The sequence below is a fragment of the Anser cygnoides genome, chromosome 3, assembly GCF_040182565.1.
Source record: "Anser cygnoides isolate HZ-2024a breed goose chromosome 3, Taihu_goose_T2T_genome, whole genome shotgun sequence".
In the NCBI taxonomy this organism is placed as follows: Eukaryota; Metazoa; Chordata; class Aves; order Anseriformes; family Anatidae; genus Anser; species Anser cygnoides.
This window is the reverse complement of record NC_089875.1, coordinates 90,427,092-90,450,446: the sequence shown is the minus strand read 5'-3', so window position 1 is coordinate 90,450,446 and position 23,355 is coordinate 90,427,092. Positions and strand designations below refer to the sequence as shown.

Genomic DNA, 23,355 nt, shown 5'->3' with positions numbered 1-23,355 from the left:
TTTTAGTTGCTTTGAAGCTTTGACTTTTAAAGCTGTGTAAGTGCCTGGATATGCAAGCAGATGTTACTTGTAGAGCCCTTTGAGTAACCAACTGCATAAGAGCCTGAAAAAATAAACCTTCTAATCCTATACCAAAAATCATTTGTTTTGGTCTTTATGAGAGGGACACAGGATCTTAATTTAGGCTTACCCAGTGGTAGTGAGCAGGTCTTGATTAACACATCCTATTAGCAGTCATAGACACGTAGCAAACACGTGGGAGAGAAGGAGAACTGGGAGTATTGCACTTGGGAAGTATGGAGGTTACAGCTATCCTAAGACATCAAACAGTGCCAAGCAGTGGTCCTGGATGCTGGTATGACCCCTGTCACAGCTCAGGGCTGTGAGAAGGAGCCATCTCCCACATAGTTCATGAGCCCTGTTGGGCAGGGAAGTAGAAGCTAGGGACCATTGCCAATAGGCAGTTTGGATTTTGCCACTTTGTTTGGTAGGGTTTGCTTTTCTGACATGAGCCAAGCTGGGACAACTGGTCTGAAAGTTGGAGGCATGGCCAGAGTACAGCAAAGGATATTGTGTTACAGGAGATTAGGAGATGTGAGAAGGAGCTTCAAGTATGGGACAGAGATGCAAGGAAATTCTGCTGTTCATAGGCTTTCTTTCTTCTTTAAGATTTATCCTTACAAACAATTTTACATCTTAGTTTTGTCCAGGATCAAGAAGGTGACAGTCCCTAAAAGTACACTCAACAAATACTACTGGAAATGTTTCTGCTTTGCTTGTCTCTACTTTTAGTCCGTTCTCCTTGCTGACAGTATGATGCTGCAGTGCTCCATTACTTCTTTCAGGTGCTGCTATATGGCATAAACAAGCAGTGTTGCTGTCTTTCTGCTCCTCGTTAGCAAATTAATTTGCTACTGAGTTGTAGCAACAGTCAGTATCACAGCTATGATGTTTGCCACCATTTCAGGAAGTAGAAGTTAGTTCTACCTGTATATCTATTTTTTTCCCCAACTTTGACCTCATTGTGCAGAGCTAGAAATGAAATTCAGGTTGCTAAGACTCAGAAGATGGCTGATGTCAGGGTGGTAATTTCCAGTTTTTCTACTTGGTGCTCTGATAGTGTGGAAATGGAAACTGGGCATAGCAATTAACTTTCTAGGGAAGTGGAGGGTTAGCAAGCTGAGCATCAAACAGCAGGCACAGCATCCCCACGCATCACCCTCTTTTCCTTCATCTGAAAAGCTGAGGTAGGGGTCTCAGCAGTGAATAAGATGTCTTTGTAAACTGAGAGATATGTGACACTAACAACTACACAGACGCTTTTGTTTAGTATATAAAGTTAGATCAATAGAATAAAAATGTTTCCATAGTTTCTATAGAGATAAAAGACAAATCTTCTGAATGTCTTAATCAGGGGCAAAGGTTCATTGGCTTATAATTAACTTTGTTACTCAAAACAGATTTGAGTTTATGGCATTTGTGGTTGGACACTGTTTAGCAGTGGATACATCTACTTAGTCTGCACAGACTACAGAAAGTTGTCTAATAAGAACCTCATGTTGGTTATAATCCAAGCCCTAATTTAAAGCTTTTTTTCCAGTGCAAGATTAAACCTGTTTCTTCCTACTGATTAAAATGGTGCCAAAACAATTTATGTCAGACTCATATGATGATAAAACTGAAGGGAGCTCCAGTGGTAATATGTTACTATTATAGTGTCATTGCTTAACTATATGGACTCTAAGACATCCTTGGCATGAAGCTTTTTTGCTTTAGGCTTTATCTACGGTGCTCGGACATGTATTCCTGTGATAGAGAAGGTTGCATGAAAGGATTCTATATTCTGTCCAAAAATGTCAAGTTTGTGGGAACACAGGGCCAGAAGGGACATCAATGCCAGTGTATCTCATAATCAAGGCAACTGTAAAATCAGTACTGAGTTCAGGGTGGTCCCCAGCACGACCACTACATTCACTCTTTGTACTGCATCCCAGGAGCCACAGGGCATTTCCTTACATCCTAGAAGATCAGTGGCTGTAGTTAAAAAAAAAAAAAAAAAAAAAAAAAAGAGAGAGAGAGAAAACAGAAACTAGAGTTGTAATGCAGTACAGAGACTGAGGGAATCACCAAATTCTCTTCTGTACAGTAACAAACTATTTGATAAATAATATCCCTGGATAGCATTGACCTGTGGAAAAAAAAGTTGTTCTTAATCCAAATTTTTCCGCTTAACTTGGCCATGATCAAGTGAACTGAACAAACCAACTGCATGTCTGAGAACTGGAGAAAGCAGGAGAACAAGTGCTTGTCTTAACTGGATGATCTCCATCTTCCAAATATGCATTGCCCTTCTTCTTCTCACTCCCTATTTATAGGGAGTCCTTGTACTCCCTATTTATTTTCAAGGCAGCTAAATGTTTTCCTAAATCCCATAGGGAGCCATGTTTGGCTCTGAGTATGAGATTCATACCATAAGCATTATAATGCAAGATGTTATGGTTCAGTCTCCTTTTGATTTGCTGATACAGATTGGATACAAAGACTCACATTTGCCTTTTTTTGTTGTTTTTTTTGTCTCCAGAATTTCTCCAGTTTATTTTAGATAGTCCTTTTCATAACCTTATGAGACTCATATGCAAACAGTTTGGGTTTCTTGCCCTGTAGGACCATTTCAGAACTCTAATCCTCAGATGTTTAAATGCCTCCTTGTAATTTTAAGTCTAAATTTATTCATGCCCCATTTATAACCAATTTACAGTTTTATGTTATATTATGTTGAACTTATAAACCATTTACATGAACTCAGTAATTGATATATATATATTGATTGTATTTGTTACAGATAAATAGTTCGGTACAGCAGGTTGCTTATGAAAATAATTTATAACTCTCTATAAAGCCTTTAATTGATGTTTGCTTAAAGCCATTAAGGAAAACAGTATCTCCACCTGTCTCCAACATGCTTGTAACTTCTATCGGTCATTTATAAACATTTTCATATTACATATCATCAGCATATTTATGAAATAATTAATGACATATCACAATACAGCTTGTGCAAGTTCTGCTAAGTCAACAGGGATAGCTTCTTTGATTTTTTTTTTTCTTAGACTAACTGTGCATTTAAATTTTGATACAGCAAATTCCTTACTGGGGTAATAAAACCAGCTTTAAAAACACCTATATATGCATGAATGCTCTTTGAAGGTTTGGCTCCCTGATAATTAATGGAAGAAAATGGACCAATACACCTAATTCAGCAGCTGCTCATGATGGTGCTACTTCTGTTGTTCCTATAATGACACAAAACAATTACCTTGTTTTTCCAATGCATCGCAATTCATATAGACCTTTGTACATCTGCACAAAGCAGAACAGTGTTTTTCACCTAATAACAACATATTATGCTGAATTTGTAAAGTTAAAAAGCTCATGCAAGCAGTGGGGTTTCTGTACCTGAGTAATTTGATACAAGGGAAGTGATTCTTTTTTATTTTTCTCCCATTAGGTTAGACTTATTCTATTTTTTTATGATATTTAAATTGTTGAATAGTTGGATGCTGACATTAAAATAAAACTTTTTTTTTTTTTTTTCAGAAAAGGTTACTTTTAGCTGAAATGTGAGGGCTTTAAAATGTTAAACAAAACTACCAAATATTAGCCTTCTTATGCATGTACTTAATGTTTGAATGAGCACACTAAAACCAGTGTAAATTTAGTTTCCAGAAAATAGATATTAAAATTCTGCATTATTGAATTTTTACTATTATATTTAGATTATTACTTCAAAAAAATTCTCTTGGGTGCTTTCAGGTAATTGGTATCAGCTAGGCAATTAATGGATAATCTGAACAATGTTGGCATTTATGATGATTTTTACTTTCCATGATTTTAATATGTTATTACTTTTAAGAATTTTTTTTGACGATTCCTTATTCTTAGCAGTAGAACAATAAAACAGAAATAGCATCTAGGCAGAAATCTTAGTTCTCAAAGTAATCACATGTGGAAAAGGAACACTTTTATGTTTTACAGAAAAAAAAGAAATGTGTTGTTATAACAATATCAGCCTCAGCAGGTTAACAACAACAACAACAACAACAATAATAATAATAAATGAGTCATTTGACATTACAGATCAGGTAAAGTAGATTCAAAAAACTTAGAAATTTGAGGATTCAGGAAGAAGAAAATACCAAATGAGGGATGCAACTCTTAAAATAACAGGGAAATAAATAAATACAGTTACTAAAATCAAAAGAAAATATCAAACACCATTTGAGATATCTTTCTTAATAATAATGTGTGCTTTTCTTTTCTTTAAAGAGTACAGATACATAGGAACCAGCGTGGGGAGGAGGTCAATGTTTTTTTTTAAGTAATTCTTGGTTAAAAATTATTTGTGCAGTTTTCATACCCTTTGGCCACACATTTACTTGTGTATAAAAAATGCTCTTTGCCAGAAGACTAACCTCTATTCTAATATTTTACCTGGATGTTGCATTAAAGTATTTCTTCCCTTTTGCCCATCAGTTTGACGATGTGATAAATTTAGCTGTTACACAAGTGGAAAACACTGTATGCTCTCCTTTTCCTTTCTTTTTTTTTTTTTTTTCCTAAGGAAGATAGAGTTGAATAAATGTGTATTTTGTGCCTCAGGCTCATCATCTGCTCAGTGTAGTAATCCATTTTACATTTTTACGTTAGTAATTGTTCTTATCCAGAACATAAAATGTGATGGAGTGACAAGCTATACAAATAGAGCTGGTTTCTACTGTTATTACCTTGAAATGCTGTACAATGGATATTGAGGTTCCATAGTGCTTCATTGTGATAGATTTGGTTAAGAAAAACACAGGTAAAATTGCTGAGCAAAATGATCTGGTTTCTGTGTAGCAAGCTACCTCCTGCAACACTTTTAGGAGGAGGAAAAAAAATGGAAGGTGATTCTGGTGATTAAATACTAATAGTGTGCCTGGGAGCATTCCTGAACAGAAATGCCTGCGCTAACAAACTCATAACCTTCCGTGGCCTGAGCTGGTGTGGTCCAGCCAGCATACTTCCCAGCAGGATTCCTGTATGGTTTGCCATTAAAATGGTCTGGAGACCATTTCCAGCAGGCAGTTTTTATGCAACTGGATTGTGCTGGAGACAAGAGCATTCTACTAGTGAAGATGCAAGTGTGCCAGCTGCACTCTAGTGCCAGCCACTTCCCTGGGCTAGCACCAACATAAGGGCCAGATGTGCTTCCCTTACGGTGGAGATTTGATGAAGTTGTGGGCTCATTTTCTGCCAGGTGATTGTAAATGTACAGTAATTGATGGGCCAGCATGAGAAGGCTCAGTTAATGCAAATTTCCTATCTTACTCCCTGTGCCTCAATTATATCTTTAAAATGGAAATGAACATACCTCCCACCTCATCAGCATACTATAAAACAGTTCTATTAATATTTATTAATATTCACCATGATAAACAGCCCAGAAAAGAGGTAGTAGGTTAAACTGTTCAGCTAGAATGTGTTTTCCCATAAGGGACACATGGGCCACACGGTGTGAACAAAACAAAATACTCAATAGCTGTTTGTTAGTTTATTACGTGACCATTGTCTACTGTGGGCTGAAAAACTGGGGATCCTGCCAGAAATTACAGAGTATATGATTAGTGATCACACGACTAATGCCAGTCGTGTGATGGGTATACACAAGGGGTTCAAATGAAGGTTGCCCAAGGAGTCTTAACTCCTGTATTTCCTAAGAGGGAGTGCTCGACTTTCAAACCTGAACTCTGTGTGTGTGTGTGTGTGTGCGTGTCTGTGTGTGTATGTATTCAGAGAGAAAGGTTTCCACTTTTAAGGAAACCAGGTCTTTCAGCAGAGGAAGAGAGTTTGTGTAATAATCACATGCCTATCAACGGTAATTAAGAAAAGTTGGTGCTTGTTACTTGGCTAGTGCCTTCATTAGAATTGCATAGTGAATGGGAGTACCTGGCTCTCCTTAGAGCCCCACATCTCTGTCTAGTATCAGTCCTAACAAGCAGTGCAAATACGTTACTTGCTCATTTATTGTTAGCAAATTTCTTGAGTATCATTTAGCAGGTTGAGCACTGCATAGCAGCACAACATGTGTTCTTTCCTTCTGAAGAGGTCTAAAGGGAACAAGCAGCCTCGTCCATAAACAGGTTTAGCAAAGCTGCTGTTTTCATAATAGCTGCAAACAAGATATTCCCTTCATATCCAGGAAGATTTTGAGAAATGCTCCTAGATGGATGGACAAATCAGTAGGTGGAATATGGATTTATGACAGGAATGAATTTCAGAATGTGGTGGATATTGTACAATGGACAAAGAAAGCAGAAGAAAAGATGTCTCTATTAGTGTACAATAATGAGATGATTAGTTGGAATTATTGTTCCTGGAATTCTAAATATAACTTTACTATAGCTATCTTAATAAAAACTGAGCTTGTTTAGTTGATATCACAGTGACGTAAATAGATTTTTTTGTGTGTGTCAGTGCTATTATTATGAATATTTTGCTCTGCTATGTCTCTTATCATTACAAAGATGATTTATTAGGTGTGGAACTTCACCATTTCTTTCAGATGGATTTAGTCCTGCTGAATCTCACATCTCCAGATCATTAAAATAGAAATATCAGTATCTTCTTTGATGTATAATTCAGAAGATGCTATAAACATATACCATAAACATGCAGGATTTGGATAACTTTTATCCAAATGGAGACTTTCTGAGTCATGATTTCATACTTTTAGCCTTCCCTTTTTAACCATCTGCCATCATACCTCACAAAATGAAGAAAATAGGACTCTCTAGGTCATATTTGAAATAACTTCTAATACTATTGACTTTTAGTTCTTATAAGAAAAGGATATTTCCTCTGCAAAGCAATCAGGCGGCATCCTCTCTCAACATGGCATAAATTATCTGTTCTATGATGAACATTTCCTAGATTTCACTGCATTCAGTTATTTTAAGTGTTTTATGGTTATATGTACAATGATCGGTATCATCTTTGTACCTCAACTACTGCACAGAACAGGAAAAAGATATTATACAGGGCTGCACATCTCAGTGCAATGTTAGTTTCACAAGCGCTGGCTCAACACTCACCAGTGAGTACAGCACAGTAGGATGGGCTGCTTACTGTAGGCTGGATTCATGCTAAAAATGTTTTACCTTGCTTAGATGCTCTGGCAGTTAGCAGCAGGAAGCCACTGCTGTGAGAAGTGAAGCCTGAGTGCATTAATAGGATCAAATGATACTCACAGATTGAAGCAGAAGATGAAAGATCCTTAGAGCAGACTGTCTTCCGAGGCTTATACTCTCCTCATTGAGAACTGATCAACACGTTGAAAGCAATAAGAAGACTTCTTTCTATAAGCCTTTATATCTGTTAACATCAGGTATAGAAGGTAAAAGCCATTAGTGTCTAAGCAACGATGCTGAGATGTTCCTAGGAAGCACCTCTCTCACTCCATGGCTTTCCCCTTCCACTAACTGTGTTGGTAAGGAATAGGAATGCGCTTGGGCCCTTGTAGACCCACAGGGTGCAACAGGGCTCATAACAGTTCTCAGTGCAATCATGTTGTGCCTCACCATCTTTTAGTAAATATTATTAAATCATTAAAATATGACCTAAACTTTTTGTATTTGTTCATTGTCTTGTCAGCAAGAATGAGAGCTTCGGAAATTTAACCAAGGCAAGGCCAAAAGTGTGACTATCAGCTTTGTCTTAGCTATCCTTTTTGGTTTTGTGCTGCTTCAGAAAATATGAAGTTAGTGCTAGGGAGTGGGTGAGAAGACAGAAGACTCCATACTGATCTCTTTAGTAGATTGCCCATCCCAACTAAGAGAAGCATTTTGGTTACTCGGCTCAAAATCAAAATCCTCCTTTTTTTTTTTTTTTTTTTTTTTTTTTGCAAGTGTAGGTTCCACACTAACATATCAGTCAGAGCCTTCTCTATTTCAGTTTGATAGTTGCTAACGGGAATGTGGAATGGTATCCAGGAATTTGGTATTTTCATTGGATTCCAAGTTCACTTTATATAATTTTCCAGCTGCAGTAAACCTATCAAATTATACCCTAAGAAGAATTGCTAAATTAGGAATGCATATGCTATCTGACTTAGAAAATGGTTTACTCTTTTATGTTTCCTCAGCTATAATGTTAAACATTAAGTATTTTAGTAGACCCATATAATAAATTTTCCAGCAGAGTTCAGAGAGTAAAATGACTGGATTACCACACTGAAAACCCCAAAAAGAAATACGTTGTCTTGTTCTTACCTTCCTTTAATGCCACCTGCCTTTGCAACAAAGAACTGATTTTAAAATTTTAAGCAAATATCCATTTATGTTAGGATTCAGACCTTTTTAATGGTTCATAACAATTGATAAAGTCCTTCATATTTTTATGCTGAATCTTATTTTCGTCAAAATCTAGATAGACAGCCTTTGACAAGCTGTCCTTTATTAGTTTCTTATATATTATGCTGACTTGGAAATGAATTTTCTTTTGCCTTTTAAATCTCTGACTAGAACAAAAAGTAGGTATTTTCAGCAGTGTTGCATTAAGGAAAGTGCAATATTTTATTGATTGACAGCTTAAAAAGTGAAATTTTATAGAGCACATTATTGAAATGCTCTGGGTACAGATGATTCTCTGCAAAGAAGATTATCAGAATTATTATTTATTACAATTATTGTTAGGAATTTCATTAGTGTAGTAAACAAGATGACTTGATTATGACTGCAGCAAAAGCTGCTTTGCTGTTCTTGTCTTCAACTGCTTTGTAGCGTAGAGCTTTTGTGAAGAAACAAAACAGGCAAAAGTATTTTAGCCAATTTATTTCAGAAGATCACATGAAAAAAAATAAAACGAGAAGACACTTGATAATAATTGGAATATTGAGTTTAGTTCTGGGCATCTCATCATAGATATTAGTTATCTTTCTAATAGTTGTGTGTATTTCTTACGAGAGAACAGTTTAGGCATTGATTTAGAGCAGGGCTGTATTCTCATTAAACAGTCACATCTGTGCTTTGGCTCTAAGTGAATATGCAATTGGAATATCACTGAAAAATTATGCAAACAAACATTACTTGTGTGTTTAAATTCCAGTGAGAATGTTTAACTGACCTTTGTTCCAATTTGACTCTCTCCCATTTTTATTCTGGAGTCACTTTTTACACCAAAAAAAATCCACTTGATTGTAAACTAATGCTTTCCAGTTGTAGGTTTCTCATAATTAATGATATTTTTCTTAAAAAAAAAAAAACACATTTATCAACTAGTCATTAATTTCTAGAAGAGAGATAGAAAAACTCTTACTATAATCCCTCTTTCATAAATTTCATCGTGGTGCTTTATCTAAAATGCAGACAACGTACAGACAATGTCACTTGCAATTATTAAAAGGGTAACTTTACCATTTAAGACCACCAAGTGAATGTAATGTTTTCTGCATTAAGTAAATACTTAATATAGTAATACTAATGAAAAGTTAATACAGTACTATAATAGTAATATAGTGATATTTATTATATTAAGCAAATATTAAGTGAAGCAATCATATAAGTTTAACTTTATTGAGCAGTCCATGGCTGGCATTTTCCAATATACTTTAAACTTTAGTAGTATGAAAATATTAAATTTGTGAAAAAACATCTTTCTTATTTTAGAAAGACATAAAGTTTATGAAGTTGTGTTATTTGTATAGTACTCATGCATTCAATTGAGATAATTACAAGCATGTACCCAGTCCGAGTTTGTCTGGATAAGCCTAGTAGCAATGTCATATGTAACCTTTTTCCCACAATAGTTCTCTCATTAGTTCAATGATATGTAGCCATATGTTAATTAAAACAAAATTTTAAATTGTCTGTTCTGTCAGTGCCTCATTTTTTGAGATTTGGTGGTAAGGTGGTGGTGTTTTCTCTAAACCCCTTCAAGGTGCCTTGTGGTGCAAAGGTGCCAGGGAGGTACAGCTGCATTCACCCCAAGTCTGGCACAACAACAGCCCATATTTCTTGTTATAGACAAGTTGCTGGATATTTCCACTCCAGGGCTCTTGAGGAATGTAAATTAAATAGCTATTTCCTCTCCAACAGTAGCAAAATTATTCTAGATGAAATCACGGAATATTCACTGTAAATTGAAGTAAAAGTAGTGAAATATATTATTCTGCCTTTCATCAGTTTTTAGTGGTGAAGCCTATAACTTTTCATGCATGCATCATGTGGTAAGTTATCAGAAATAAATTCAGTTTCTTTTAATCAAGTTGGAACACAATCTTGGTTTTTTTTTTTTTTTACTTTCCCATATATCATGATATGTTCATTATTCCCACTCAGAAAGAGAAAGAGAATCATGTAAGTTTTTCACCGCATTTGCCATTAATCCACAAGAGAAAATGAGACTTTCTAACAATGACTTCTAACCATACCTTTCTGCCATGCTTTGAGGTTTGTTAGCACAGGAAGCTTTTCTACCTGAGCTCATCAATGTAAGAGTGCAATTTGTAAGCTTGTTAGTTCAAGCCCAAAAGCTCTTTTTAGTGTAATGTGAATGACTAAAGATACAGACGAGGTAAATCACATGATTCATGCTAGCAGGAGCTGAGATAACTGAAGGTATCCCAGACTAATATGATGGAAGTGCCAAGCTTGTCTGATTAAATGTTTTCCCCATCCTTTCAAAAATACTGTGTACTCAGCTGTGTAAGCAAAACCAAAGATATTGCAAAAGGGTGAACAGCTAAAACCAGAAGATGAGAGCTGACCTTCCTTAATAGCACAATACATTGAGTAAATTTTTTATTTTTTTTTTTGGTCAGGCATGTCTGTATTTTCTGAAATTTCCAGGTTGGTCACTCTCCTGATAGGTATGATTTGCTAAATAGGTTGTTTTTATAGTTAACAAAGCTAAGTTACTTTCCATAGTTGAAGTGTGCTTTCTGCAGTTTTGATACTGTCTATTCATTTAAACAAGAACTCTAGTAAGTATTTATTTATAATTATTCATAATAAGGATGTAATTCTTAAAACACTAATATTAATTACTAAATAATCAGCTACAATGTTACTGTTTCCCTAAAAATACATTGTGTGCATTGTCTGCATTGTACCCTCTCTAATATTATTGAGTGATAAATCCCCTGTTGGGGTAATTTTCCATACCTAAAGTAAACTCAAGGCCAGGGATTATGTTCTGCTGAAAGTTTTTAGTTGACAAATTGGTGAAAAAAGCATTTCCTTTGTGACATTACAAACCTGTTCAAAATAAGATAAAAAGACATGCATTAAAAATGTTTTGTCTCTGTGAAGCCTCTAAGGACCTCTCATTAAACTCCAGTGTAACTTGTAAAGCTCCCGATCCAACTCCCACTGAAGTTAGTGACAAATGTTTGTACTGTCTTCAGTGGCATCCCATACTACAAATACAACTGTCAAAGCAACTAAAAATCAATTGTGAGATCAGCCATCACATAAGTATATATTGCCATTAACAGAAATTATACTTTGGGCAGCTCTGAAAATAAACCTGTTTGGTCTTATTAAATCTGAATAAACTTTTCTCCCACTATACTGCACTGTGGAGGAAGTAAGACCTGGCAGGACTCTGCTTTGAGCACTTGGATATGTGAATTGGCCCTGAAAATGTAACACTAAAAATAATGATAAAAATCCTTACAGAACCAGTAATCTGAAGTCTATTTTTGTATTTAAAAATAAATAAGTGGCCATTGCGTTTTCAAGCAGTCTCATGGGACGTAACAATAGCAGTTGGAATTGGTCAAGAACACTGAATAACTAAAAATTGCTCACACAATAAAGGATAGGCCTGATGCTAAGTATAGTTACCTAAGTATAGTTGCTAGTTATTCAGTGCATTGTTATAAGGGTGATTAACCTCATTTGCTAGGTGGTTTTTGCAAGGCAAGTGTGCTTGTGCCTGAACTGACACACATTTCATTGATTTCAGATTGGCACTAATGCATTTTGTGAAGTCGACCAGAAAACGAACTGAATTTTGCCTTTCACAGTTAGATTTCTGTACCTATCTAATTTTGCTGTTGTTGTTGTTACTAAGGTGAATGATTTTTTTTTTTTTTTGTAATATTCTACAGGCTTCAGAGCAGTATTGCTTTTAAAGTAATTTTCCTATATAGGCTGCATGACAATGAAGGAAAATGTGCAAACTTTAACAAAAAATCTCTACTCTTGTTTCCTTTCACTCCCACTGGCTTTCTGAAACCAAGTTCCTACTGGCAATGGTCAGTGACACTTACACACATGTTACTCAAGGCACAGCCATACTGTCATTGAGTTTTCAAAACATATGAAGGGAATGAGACATATTTTGGCCAAAAAGCCATTCTAGGACATTCTTGCCACCATCTCCGTACTCTCAACTGCTCAGTTTCCCATGTATGAACCAGAATGTGTGACCTCTTCTGTTGCACAGCCATGAAGGAAACAAAGGGATGGAAAGAGCAAGAACAAATTTCTTAAGCCAGTTTTGCAGTCAAAATCTGCTTATCATGGCACTACAGTCTTCCAGATGTTACGTGTATTTAGTGCTTATATCAAGAAGCTCTATATTTTTCAGGGCATAAAAAAGCATATCCTAAAAATCAAATAATTAAATTATTTTGTTATTTAATTTATTAATAAAGTATTATAAATTATTAATTAAATTATTGTGAATTAAATTATTGTTAATTAAATTTGCTTTATTACACAGTCTAGGAAATCAGGATCTGCACACAGACATTGCCATGCCAGATGAGAAAGTTGTTTGAATAAAATAATGTTTGCAATGAAGTTCCATGGCATTTTCCAAAATTTTAAATTAGTACAAGCATGATATTTGGCAGCTCCTGTGGCAAACACATCTTTGTTTAAAATTTGATTTTAACTGAATATGTTTATTTCTTTTTGACTTTGTTGTAATACTGTGGGAAAACAGGGAAATACTATGTTGTAAAGGACTGGTACCTCAGAAGGGAGGGAAGATGGATGACTAGCATTCCCAGAATGTAAGAGCAACTTTGAGTTGGGTAAATTCCTTGCTTATATAGTGTGTGGAGCAAGTGATACACATCTCTTCCTAATCCAGGAATGTCCTCATAGTAGTGACACACTCCCCGCTTACACAAAGGGACAGATCAGCATCAGGCAGGATTTCAGACAAAGCAGTTCTGATGTAAATAAAATATTCAAAAGTAGAAAACTACACACAAACTGATTTGACGAAAGCTTGAGGGGTTTCTTTTGGAACTAAAAGCTTAAATTCCATCAGTATTCCACTCGGCCATCTTAATCCTATGGTGAAACTGCATGAAGTTCCCAATAATGAAGTAACAGAAATGTTAATGCTTAGCTGAATCTGAAACATTGAAAGCAAATAGTTCTTTTTGCTCTGTCAAGCATGCATTACTGCAGACCACTGAAGTACTAGCATTATTAGCATGAGTACTTAAATCATGAGCATAAAATAGAAAACCGAATGGAATGTAAAATTCCCAAGGGTACCATTATGGAGAATAAAGTATGCTGTAGATTATCTGCTAGAATGAGCCTTTTAAACCATAATTCCAGAGTATGTAGTACACAAATTAGCCGTATATCTTAAGATAATGGATCTTAATGTGTTTACATTTTAAATAAACCACATTTCTGTATCAAGATTGTTATGAATTTAACCTTTGTGTTACTGCTTAGCCATCCAGAGTTTGAAACAGAACATATTTGCAAGATTTTATTTGGACAGAGCATGAGTCAGAAAACTGTGGCATTTGATTTCAAGAAGCCAAAGATCCCATACAGAGAATGGCTGAGTGTGTGAATAATAAACTTAGTGAATAATAAACTTAGGTAAGCTATAATGTGGGCTATTTTCTATTGGCTAAATTAACTACAACATTGTATTACTATAGCTATACTATAACTCATAATCTGTTTTTCTCACACCTGTACTCATCAAGAACAAGGACAGAAAAGATTTTCTCTACGAAGGCTGTAGGAGCACTTTCTTAGCAGTTAAACCTTTATTAGCCAGCTTCTTTGGAAGAGGAGAAAAAATGTTTAAAGGGATTCCTGGTATGTCACTTCCTTCAGATATGCCCAATGCTGAATTTGCCAGTAAGTATGTACATCTTCCTATATTTGAATATCCGCTTCCAGACAGTCTGCAAACACATGGTCAAGTGCAGATCTACCCATAGAGTGCAAGGGTCAAGCAATTCTGAACAAGGGGTCTACATTTTATTTGAAACAGGCAGTTTAGATCTAGTCAGATAATGAATTAATTTGGGGTTCATTTCTTTCCAATGTCTATATTGGCAGAAGTTTTCCTGGAACTCTTAAAGACTCTATGACATCTACTGTAATCTGAAAGGTGCTCTGGATTTTCTCACTGGACAGAAATTGGTACCCGAGAGTAAATGTTATATCCACTTCTGTTGTTTTTTTTTTTTCTTCCTTCTTATATTTATTTTGCTAGTGTCTGTCTCTTAGCAGCCACGATTGCAACCTGTAATCATGCCTTATTTCAAGAGTGCTGGCCTTGCTTTCTGTAGTTGCCCAGTGCAGCAGATTTCCTTGGTGAGCAGACATATGCTTATAGCTGTATTAGTTCAATGCAGTTAGAATGTTTCAGTTCCAAGCTGCGAACTCTGGTCCTCGGAGGAAGGGAAAAGCTGCTATAATAGGAGAGTATTTTTTCAGTTGACTTAACTCAGATGGATTTCTTATTTTTGTTATTTTGTCTTACTTTAAAGTTAGGTAAATCTGAGTCGATAAAAATAGTCCATCAACATATGCAGACCCTTTATCACTGTGACACATAGGACAAAATAATTATTTGACAAGTGACACTGTGCGTGTTCTTAATATGCATAAAAACAGTAGTTGTCTCTAAGAAAAGAAAAAAGACTTTAAATCATGGAAATACCATTTCTGATAATTCTCAATGAAAGTATATTATTTGTCAATATACTTTTAAATTTGTTTTATGTAATGTCATATTCTACCTATTTAATGTATATTACCAGGTAGCTGCATTATGTAAAGTTCCATGTTAATGTTCAGCCTTTTTGTAAAATTAAAGTGTAATTTATTCAAACCCTAGCATATAAAGTTTGACAAGGAAACCTGTGTTGCAGCTGTTGCTGTTTTCTCTCTTTTCTCTATATCACAATCTGTACTTCTTGTACATCTCTTTTTTCTGTTATCACTCATTAGATTTCATAACTTTGAAATGATAGTGCTGTGAAGCGTATGAGAAGTTCAGACCGTAGCCTTGACCATTCATGTAAAAAAGTTTAGGGAATAGAAATGAGAATAGCATATGCATCAGTTTAGAAGCTTGGCCTGTAAAGTGCTACTCTGTCTTGAACAGGATTCTCCAGGCTGGCGTCTGCTTTGTAGGTAAACTGCATCCACCTGTGGACTTAGCAACAGGAGATAAGCAGAGGAGCATATCCTGCTTTAAAAAAGCGTTTGCTGGGTTCAGCAACATCATACACTTCTCAACATTTTTAGTGGAGCACTTTTCTTGTGGAAGACCAGTCTGCTCTTCATTTACTTTTGTTTCTCTATAAAATTCATTTAAAGCAATAGTTTTAAAAATATTTGGAAAAATGTATACCTAAAAATCAGAGAACTCCTAAAAGTAAAATCCTGTTTTCTAATTAAATATATACAGTTTGTTTAACATGAATATGTATGTGTCTACATATATGTATATACATTAATATGTATATGTAAATATTAAGGTAATATCTGGAAGTCTGCCGGAAAGAGGTCTGTCTAGTTTTCATGTTCATGGAAAGCAGGATTCTACTTCTTCTACCTTATAGCAGAAATTAATCTGAGAAGAACTTTTATGCAAGAAAAGGTACATCCTGGAGCTGAAGCCAAGAGTTGGATCAGACCCCAGACTGTTCATTTAGCAAAAGCTTTTTTTTTTTTTTTTTTTAAAATGATAAATGCTTCTCTACATCCATAATTGATGTCATCAAAACTGATCTTGGTGGTCTGGTAAGATGGTGAAATATAGTATCAGCTGCGTGTGATAGTAAGCAGAAATGTAGATGACATAATTCCCCACTGAACTGTAGAGCCAAAATCAATTCTTTTAAGAATATGAAGCATGTTAGGCTTCAGAAACAAGCAAAGCCACAGCAAAGGATTACAATCTGCTTTCATTCTCTGGCTACATCATCCTTCTTCACAAAATAGTTACACAGAAATCTTTTCTCTTCTTCAGAAAGAAAAGAGAACTATCTGATCAACAGAATCTTACATTGTAACTTAATTCTTCAAAAAGTGCTTCTGAAACCCAGAGTATCTTTTTTTTTTGTGAGCTGTCATCTTGTGTGGGTATAGCCCATTTACAGGCCCGTTCCTGTCACCTAGATATACGAGATTTCCAGAGTAAACTACTGTAACTATTGTTCAGAAGTATGCCTTCAGAAGGTGGAAGATGCAAAATGAATAACATTTTTTTCTTACACTGTAGGTACTTGTTATAACTAAAAGGAAAAAAGAAAAAAAAAAAAGAAAGAAAAAGATATATGCACTGTGATATTGTTGACGCACCTAAACCAAAATGGAAATTCATAGAATCGTGAATAAATTTATATCAAAATTTAGGCAAATTAATGGAAGTCCTAATAAGCCATTATCCATATTTTCTTACTCAAAAGGAAATAATATTCTAATGGATTTATTTATTACTAGAAGAATATATACTTTCATAAACATGTAGTTTGTAACCAATATAACACTTACCATATGATACTGTTGCATGAGTACTTTTCCTCTTTAAAAGCTTAAATTATTAGGAACTTAGGAATTTTAAACTAGAACCTGAAGTAGCTTTCTATTTTTAAAATATTTGTTTCTGATTGGCATGATACAGCTACTTGAGCGGAGTTTGCTGTAGCTCAGCTTCTTGTATATGTGGTGTCTGGATACCCCATGGAGGAGGAAAGCTGAGGTGGGAAGATGAAAATGGCTGCTATAATTTCAAGATCTCATAATGATACTTGGGTTTCCAAATACCAAAGCACATAGAAAAGGAAAAGGTGTTTTTTCCAAGTGAATGGCAGAGAACAAGTGTGACTGGTTCTTTTCTCTCCATTTCCTCAGATAAAAGCTGAAGAACTTGGGGAAAATAAATAAATAAATAAATGAAAATACAAAGCTGGAAGCAAAGAATGAAAGCAAATAGCTGTGTTATTAGGAAGCTATAACTGAGTGTTTGCAGTCTGCCAAGGGCACACGCTGGCCATGGCCTGCAAGCCCTGTTACAGTTTGATGACAAGATAAAACATATTTATATTGCTCCATAATAAAACTTTCTAATCATTCCCCAATAATTTTTAAATTGTATGGTTTCTGACCATCTTTCAGTCCATTTACTCTCTAATTTGGGTGTTGCATTGCCTTTCAATGTATACCATGGAGACCCCAGGTTTTGGTGGGTGAGGCAGACACAGTGCTTCAATGCAGGCCAGCCTAAACATATTCATTGCTTTGTGTGGCAAGAGAAGCATGATTTATGAAAAATATAATATTAGAAAACAGTCAAACTGCCTTTTACAAAAACCTTGGCGTGATTGTTGTAAGCAGCACTTTATTTTCTTAAAGAAACAGACCCAGAGTGTTAACACCAGCTAAATTAGACAGTTTGACAGGAAAAAACAGCTCCATTTTGCATTATGTATGTATCTTAAAAAAGAATGATAATAACTGAAACTCGTCAAATAACATCTATAACAGTGAAAATAAAGTACAATAAAATAGACTATATTTGTTTGTAATTACCATAAATCAGAGAAATTGTGGATAAAAATTGTCTTTAAAAATATGTCCTTGCTCTTCTGTGAGCTGAAACCCATCCCCACAGGAATATGCTGGAGAAAATGCATAGGATTTTAAATGTATACTTTGCATGTTTGTCACTTATCATGTATTTTCATTGCATAAAGGAATGCCCTAAGTTTCTACATTTGTAGAAAATACAAAAACAAGAAAGTGATTGACTTTATTGCACTTTAAAATGTAGTTTGCCAAAGCATTGTTCTGGTTTACCAAGAGCAGCACTGCCTCTTGCTTCAGGTGCATACTGGAGATTTCTTTTGGCCTTCTGTCTGAAACAAGCCTGAAAGTTTCAGGTTTCAGGAATACTCAGAAAAACATGGTGTGGTTTCTTTTTGCAACCATGAGCACAGCACAGGCCAGCAGCAGGCTGGGGGAAGGGAGCAGTGGTGGCTCCCCATGGCACCCCCCAGATCAGGGCCTGGTGCCAGGGCCTGTCCCACCACCCCAGCCAGGAGCAGGGCAGCCAGGGACACTGGGCAGCCCCAGCCCAGCACTGGGCACCTCCCCAGGGATGGAGACAGGCCAAGGCTGGGCCAGGATGCGGATGTGTATACTACCAAGATTTTACCAGTGTGTGTACCTGTGCTGAGCTGTACCAAAATGCCTGTTAGCTAGGCTATCATAATATATTCCACTCCAATATACCTTATTTCTAGAAAACTAAGATTTCATTGTTTTCTTTAATGGTATAATTCTTGAAAGATACACAGGGAACTATTGGAAAAGGTAATAGCTGCTCAGGGTGTTGCATATAGATTGTGTTAATTTAACTGTAGATAAAAGATTTGGTTTGTAAAGCAAAAGGGCCACTTTGTTCAGAGCAAGAGCAAAAGTTTTTTCACAGAAGTGGTGATTTCTTTCCCTTGAGAGTTGTGTTAAATTAAAGCAGAAGGGAAGTTTGGCCCATGCCACCTGAATTTAATTGACCTTCTTTAAAAATGGAAGCATGCAGGGAAGGTTTGAGCTTAAAGAGTGCACCACAGTCTTATTCCGTCATTCAGGAGAGAGACAAACCAAGCCGGCTGACAGCCTTTCAACATTTTGGTTATTTTTTTTGTTGTTGTTGTAACTGCTCTCAGAAATATGTTTCTTGAAAACTTTTATTGGAGCATCTGCCTTTGACTCATCTCTTGTGCCTCAGCCCCGTATCCCTGATGACAGTCGCAGATGACAGCTTGCTGACTGCTGGGAAAGCTGTTTCTCCAGCAGTGGCTGCTGCACTTGGTAAAAACAAGACAATGTTATTGTTGCTCAGAAGGAAAAGGTTCCACCACCTCCTGACTAAGGCAGTCACTGAGGTCTTGAGATCAAAGAGACTGACTGACCTGTGGCTTTCGCATCCAGTCCTGAACACTGCTGCCCATGGTCAACAGCACATCTTTTGTTGTAGGAGTACCATCACAGGAGTTAATTCAGGACGCCTTCCAAAGGTAAATAACACAAATGTGAAGGTGTTTAAATTGAGCCTCATCTCCAAATGTTCTTTATGAAAAAACAGAACAAGCACAGGTCTGAGATGCTGGGGCAGACAGCTTGAGGCAGCAATGGCAGGCCTGGTTCAGTAGATGTGCTGCAAAACAAGAGAAATACCAGTCTTAGTCCTGACAGGGTGGGCATTTCATGGTTAGTGAACCAAGAGAAATTACATTGTTCCCTGAATTAATTTGCTCTCAGGATTTAGCCTTTTAGAGAGTTAAATGATGGAGGACCTGGTTCAAAGTCACTTATTTTCTTCTTATTTCTGTAAACTGGAAAAAAAAAAAAGAAAAAAAAAACTATACAACTGAAAAGATAAGCTCTAGGAAAGGACAGAAAGCCTTTTAAAGATCCTTCTATAAACTGTCAATGATCCCATAATCTTTTACAAATATTTTGAAACCATGATGGTATCTAACAAACCATTTGTCTCAAGGCTAAAGGCTCAGAAATCTCAGGTCCAGCTTCAGTCAAGCTTTGCACTTTCTTAACTCTCGCCTATTATTTGTGTTTGCTGAGCACAAAGACACACACGTGCACTTTCACTGCTTCTGCTTGACATTGCCTACCCCTGCTGAAGAAGCCCTATTGCTTTTGACCCTGAAGTCCAGTTTTAGCTTTGGTTTCCTTGTTTGCTTTAAAGTTTGGAGACATTAACAGCTGTGTCTACTGAATCCAAAATCAGATAAAACTCAAAAACGTGTATCTGAAGCATTTCTTTAACTCTCCACACAAGTGCTTGCTCTAACGTGTTGCAGCGTACTATTAAGCAAGGGCTATTTTTCAGCACCTGGAGAAGCTATCCACATAGATTTTAGCTTCATGTAAAGCTTTAAAGTTGTATTCAACTTCTATGGATCAAAGAAAGCTTCTAAATATAGTACTACTAGTTAATGTCATTGCTGATAAGCCAAATCTGAAAGTCTTCATTTAAACTTAGCTGGCTGATTTTGCCAGCCAGCATAAAACCCCAAAACTCTGAACTAATTTGGCCAATTAATACTTAATTTCACCTACTCCACAGGCCAAAGATCTGCACGGTAGCTCTTAGAATCTATCTTCCTTCCATAAGCATTAAATATGAATACCTTTTTTAAGGACATCTGCTCTTTCTGGAGCAGTGGTGTCTGCCTGATCCTGGAGAGGCTGCTGGGAGCAGAAAATCTCTGAACAAATGCCTCCTGAAATTTCTCCAGCACTTTCTGACCACAGGCATTCCAGCAGCTAAATCTGCATCTAACAAGAATCGGGAAAACACTGCTAATTAATTTGATGAAGGATGTTGATTTACTTCAGATGAGAATCTGCTTCTATAAATTTAGAACCACTTGCAAAAGCAAAAAATATCAGATCATGTATTAGTTGTTTGACCTGAGATACGTATTTCAAGCACTTTTCTCCTCTTGTTTGACATCCTGGCTGCAGGGGATTTCTTCTGTGTTTTGTAAACTGCTTTATCTTCCAAAAGTGGATGGGGGCAGTTGATCTTCTCTGTGATTTATGTGGTTTGATATTACTAAGTTAATTTTATCCTCTGTAGATGGACCATGTAGTATCTCAGTGCAAATCCCTTATTTTAAAATTCCAGGCTGTTCCTGTCATATCTGCAAAATATTCTTGTAGACTGGGGATGTGCAGTGGTTACAAAGCTGTCGCAGTCGTGGCCTTCTCATGCCTAAGCATCCTAGGAATTTGTAAGCCTATTAACCCAGGGAGGTCTTAAATGAGATCTTGGGAAACATTTATAAATTGATTCGATGCATCTGTTGGGTTATAGCTTTCAGTATCCCCCAAGAATATTTTCCACTATCATGCCTTATAGTGAGAAACTTTCCACTTGTGAAGATGTCTCTGGAGCTGGGAAGTCACTTGGTAATGCTGGGAGCTGCTAGGGAGATTGAATTCTAGTTGTTGGAGTAGGCAGCAGCGTTAACTTCCTTGTGCTTTATCATTTGCTTTTGGATATGTGCATAAATATCATATTCAGACCATTAGAAGAGGTGCTCGGGTCTGGCTAGAAGGCATAGTCAGTCATAATGGAAAGGGGTAAGCACATGTGACAGCAAAGCTGAATTTCACAAAGAACTGTAAATTCTGAAGTTTGTTGAAATACGATTTTTAACTCAGGCCTCCTCCTTTCTCATGTTGCTAGCTCTGCCATTGGTCTGCTGAATGGTTTTCAAAAATCCCTTTTTTTTCCCTGGTGCCAGTTCTTACCTTAAGTAAAATGACACTCTGTATTATACTGAAAGTCCATTAAATGATCTGAGTCTTCCTAATGGAAAAGCCCAGTATAATATTTTTACTTTTTTTTTTAATAAAAAAGGAAAATTAAAATATATTGTTAATGTTATTCATATATATTTCTATGACAAAGGTAATGAAATTTGTAGCTTACCTCCTAAATAAATCCTTTATTTCTATTTTATAGTGTGATTATTGCAGTGAAATTGGTGCCAGTTCAGCAAATTCCACATTTATTTTGACTTTAATTTAAATAAGCATAAGCATAAAGCTGTGCTGAAAAGATGACCTGTGCAATTTGGGATTATATGGCTTGCCATTTTAACATCTACTGGATCATCTTCTTACTCTGACTATGCTATTGCTTCTGAAGAAAGTGAAAATACTGTAATGGACAGTAAAGGACTGCCTGGAAATTGGGAATATTCTTGTTAAAACTGAGTCAGGTAGTAGTTAGCTTATACTTTGACCTGTGGATTGTCCTCATCTTTTCACAGCAGTATTTTCTTCCCTAATCATGAGTATTCCTGAGGAATACATCTGATGTCAGACATGTTAAATCTAATTTTGACTCTGTTTTAAGACTACAGCACTGGGCAGGCTCAGCTGTGCCCCTAAGCCATTTCTCAGCTATTGCAGACACCAATGCATATGACTAAAAGGAATCCAGAGGAATGACAGTGAGTAGACACAAAAAATGAATTTCAGAGATTAGTTAATGTGTCCTAACTATGCCATTGATCAAAAATATCATTTTCCATACACCTTGACTCTTAACACTTCCTGAATGCCCAAGGCTGTGCAACTTGTTGAAAAAAAGCATTTACATTCTTGCTTAATCCTACCTTCAGCTGATACAGTCACATCATTCAAGTTATCACAAGAGAGGGCGTAGTAAGCATAAATGACAAGAGAAGTGTATTCAAGCCATCGGCTATATAAGGACTCGTGTAATCTTTCTAATCTTTAAAACTGGATGTTTTCTGGTAATTTTTAAAGTTTTCCTTTGAACAAATGTCATCTATTGCCTTTCTGGATGTTATTTAAGAATATTATTACATGATTATTAGTTGAAATGCTAACACAACAAAGATAAATTCTGGTCAACCTACAGATAGAGATCAATTGAATACAGTCTGCTTGGTGAGTATAAATGTGTTATTGTAGGAGTGCAATTCACAGTGTGCTTATAATTTGGGATTCCATTTTACTTAGAATTTGAGTTATTTTTGAACTGGGAGTTGTGCCTAAAATTAGGGAAGAAATATCCTTTTTCTTCTCTTTTTTAAATTTTCTATCCAGTCAGAACTATTTATTTCCAGTTTTCAAGCAAAAGCAGGTGAACGCATTCATTATAAAGTGCATTGATTAATTGCGGTATTCTCAGATGAGTTCTTGATAACAGTGTTTGTTTGTTTGTTTGTTTTTAATCTAGACAAAATCCCTTTTCCAATTTGTTTATTCCTTCTTCATAGAATCAACATATGGATTTCATAGTCACCAGAGTATTAGCAATTTATGTGGCAAAATAAATACGTCTGTTGGGATTTATAATCTCAACTCATTTAGCAATTTGCCAACAAAAGATGGTGCGGTCCCTGAAGGTCAGCCCAATGTTTTGTTCCTTATTAGCCATTTTATCAAAACTACCCTTGATGTAAATCTAATTGATGACCAACTTAGAAATTTTAATGTTATCCAAAGAGGCTGCGTACATAACAAG

At 36.0% G+C, this 23,355-nt stretch overlaps 1 protein-coding gene across 2 annotated transcripts in view; it reads left to right on the top strand.

Annotated features, from left to right (window-relative positions):
- Positions 1-23,355, top strand: part of KCNQ5 (potassium voltage-gated channel subfamily Q member 5) — a 291,754-nt gene that overhangs the window by 128,587 nt on the left and 139,812 nt on the right. The window lies entirely within an intron of this gene.